At 40.4% G+C, this 3,021-nt stretch overlaps 1 pseudogene across 1 annotated transcript; it reads right to left on the bottom strand.

The window, feature by feature from the left end:
* Positions 1-1,344: 1,344 nt before the first annotated feature.
* LOC308555932 (large ribosomal subunit protein eL27 pseudogene) lies at positions 1,345-1,818 on the bottom strand (annotated as a pseudogene). The gene has a single exon. The product of its transcript is annotated as a large ribosomal subunit protein eL27 pseudogene (transcript).
* Between the last annotated feature and the right edge of the window lie 1,203 nt (positions 1,819-3,021).

Below are 3,021 nucleotides of genomic sequence, written 5' to 3'. Positions count from 1 at the left end.
CAGAAAACTTAATAAAGATTCCCCCAAATGACTAAACCTTTGTGAAGGTTCCATGGCCTTGAAAAGAGACCATTAAGAGGAAGTCTGATTACTGCCTTAAAATATTTCTGTATTTATTAAGAAAGGGATGCTAATTGACTTCTCTATCAGGCTCAGATAAGAAATAGCCAATGTTATTTCTTGAAGTCATTTTCAGTTCTAAGAGTCCATAAAGGAGAGTCATAATTACGTTTCCATTCCCAGCAAACCCTTCCTGCTGCAGGTCTAATTTTTCTCTTTGTTGAAGTCTTCTTACATCCTGACCATCATCTCTTAAATCTTGTGTGGTACCTTTATCAGTAAGCTTCCCTCACTATACAGTGAGCTTTCTAACAGGTTCTAATTCATCGATAAATCATAACAATTCACTTAGTTTTTTGAACTAGTAAATGCTTAGTATAAATGTGCTCAGTTAACCCAGAATTATAACCTGGATGTACTCAGGCCTCACCAACCTAAGTACCTGTATTATTTTCTGTGCGGGAAAGGGTTAACTAGGCAGGCCTGTGTTGCTCAAACCCTGCACACTCCCAAGAAAGACCTGTCTTCAGGACTAGCCTTTGGCCAATTCTCGGGAGATAACCTCCGAACCCTTGGCATAGTCTCTCCAATAAGAATGTATTTGTATGCCTGAGGACTTGGGCCGTGCTCTACCTGTTTGGTCAAATAGTTTAGGCTAATAAATGTGATTTATGGTAAATGTCCCATGTGCCTTTCCCTTTTGCTGATTTTAAACTGTATTCTTTTGTTGTAATTAACCATAGCCACGAGTATAATAGCTTTCCTTAGTCTTATGAGTCCCTCTAGTGAATAATCAAGTCTTAAGGGTGGTTTTGGGGACCTCGTCCAACATAGTTTCTTATTAGTGCAGTAAGAAATTACCACAAACTTAGGGACTTTAAACAACACAATTTTATTCTCTTATGCTGGAAGTCAGAAATCTCTAACGGGCCATAGAGCTGCCTTCCTCTTGAAAGTTCAAGGGAGACTATTTCCTTGCCTCTTCTAGCTTCTAGAGGCTGTCTGCATTCCTTGGTTCCTGCCTCAGCATTTATCTTCAAGTCCTTCAGCACAGCATCTTCTAATCCCTTTTTCTGCTTCCATCATCACATTGCCTTCTACTCTTTCTCAGACTCTCCTGACTCCCTCTTATTAGGAACTCTAGGACTACATAGAAACCCCCCAGATAATTCAGAATAATTTCCTCAACTCAAGATCCTTAACTTAATCACATCTGCAAAGTCCCTTTTATAATTTTTAAAATTTATTTATTTATTTATTTATTTATTTATTTATTTATTTATTTATTTTGTATTTTTAATGACTGAAACAAAAAAAGGTCTAAAACTGCAGCTTCTGGAAGAACCATTTGTTCTTGCCAGTCTTGTATCTCTCTTCTAACTTGACCTTGGCCTCCCATAGGGCTTTGCATTTCAGAGCAGGGTCTCTGAAGACGTCCTTGGTGACGACAGTTTTGTCCAAGGGGATAGCCACAGAATACCTTGTGGGCATGAGGTGATTGTAGTTATAAACTTTCACAAAAGACTTGATCTTTGGCCTCTTGTCAATTTTCTTCTTGCCCATGGCAGCTGTCACTTTGAGGGATAGCGGTCAATTACAGCCACTAGAGCATGGCTGGAGGGCAGTCTGACGTGCCATCCTTAATGTTCTTCGTGATGACCACTTTGTGTCCGGAGCGGCATCCGGCCAGGACCAGCACCACCTTCCCGGGTTTCATAAACTTGCCCATTTCAAAGGCAGCCACTCAGGCCTAGAGCAGAAAGGAAAGAACCTCCCCTTTTATCACTTAATGTAACATATTCTCAGGTTCCAGGGATTAGATGTGGATATCTTTGGGAGTGGCATGATTCATCTTAATGGGTTCACAGCACACAAAGGCTAGAATTACAGTGGCTCTCCATTCCTCTACTTCCTGGGCAACTGTAGTATCTAGCTCACATCTCTCCCCAAAGAGCTTGCCCAGATATATCTTGGAATCCCTGGGGATATCATTTATATTCTTGCCTCCAGTGTTTCTTCTTGGGCGGGGAGCAAAGGGAGGGTGCAGAGAGCACCTCTGTGAGGACCGCACAGCTGGTGTCTTCTTGCTGAGCACTGATTTCCTGCTACTCTCAGGAACTGGTTTAGAAGTTGCAGTCCTAGGAACCACCACCAACACATTCATCTAGCAAATTCCATAAGTTGGAAAATCCTGGCTGCACCTTCAACCCATAGCATCATGAGACTGTGTGTGTGTGTGTGTGTGTGTGTGTGTGTGTGAGATATGCTTTAAAAAGTCTGCTTAAAAGTAAGTTCATTCCTGAGGAAATGCTTTTATAAGGTTTGAGATTCTTTGGCTTAAAAAACAGCATTAGAATCATGGACAAAAGCAAAACATCTCCTTTCTTTGGTCTCATGGAAAAAATGTTTCACCCTCACCTTCCTAAGAACACTTTTTCAGACTATCCATTTTCCCAGAGCGTCGCCTGAAGCTTCAACTAACATAATGCTCTAAACCTGGTCATCACTACCTACCATCATTGAATTATACCAGATTCTCCCAAACCACATCAACGTTTTGCTTGAAAAACCCTTCTTCCTCAAAACACTCTGAGGCATGCATTTATTCTTTTAATAAGTCAAATAAAAATATTTCTAAAATGTATAACTGTGAGATAACTGGAGATAGCTTGGAATGTTCCAAAACCAAGGCAGGCAATTGCTGGTTCATATAATCTATTGAGAAAGAGAATAAGTGTGTATCAAGATAAATAAGGAGTCAACAGCAGGGTTGTAAATCTGATTAATTTGCCTCAAAACTGAGTTTAGTCAGCTGTGGGCACATTGGAAAAAGCCAAAATATGCAATCTTCATATTTTGTCAATTTATCTGGTTATTTCTCTGTATCACAGCAAAAGGAACTTGGGAATTATGGTCCTGCCACTCAAAGCCCTTGAAGACAATCAGACTTTGGGGAAAGGG

The sequence above is a fragment of the Miniopterus schreibersii genome, assembly GCF_964146895.1.
Source record: "Miniopterus schreibersii genome assembly, chromosome: 4".
NCBI classification, from domain to species: Eukaryota; Metazoa; Chordata; class Mammalia; order Chiroptera; family Miniopteridae; genus Miniopterus; species Miniopterus schreibersii.
This window is presented reverse-complemented; position numbering and strand designations above follow the sequence as displayed.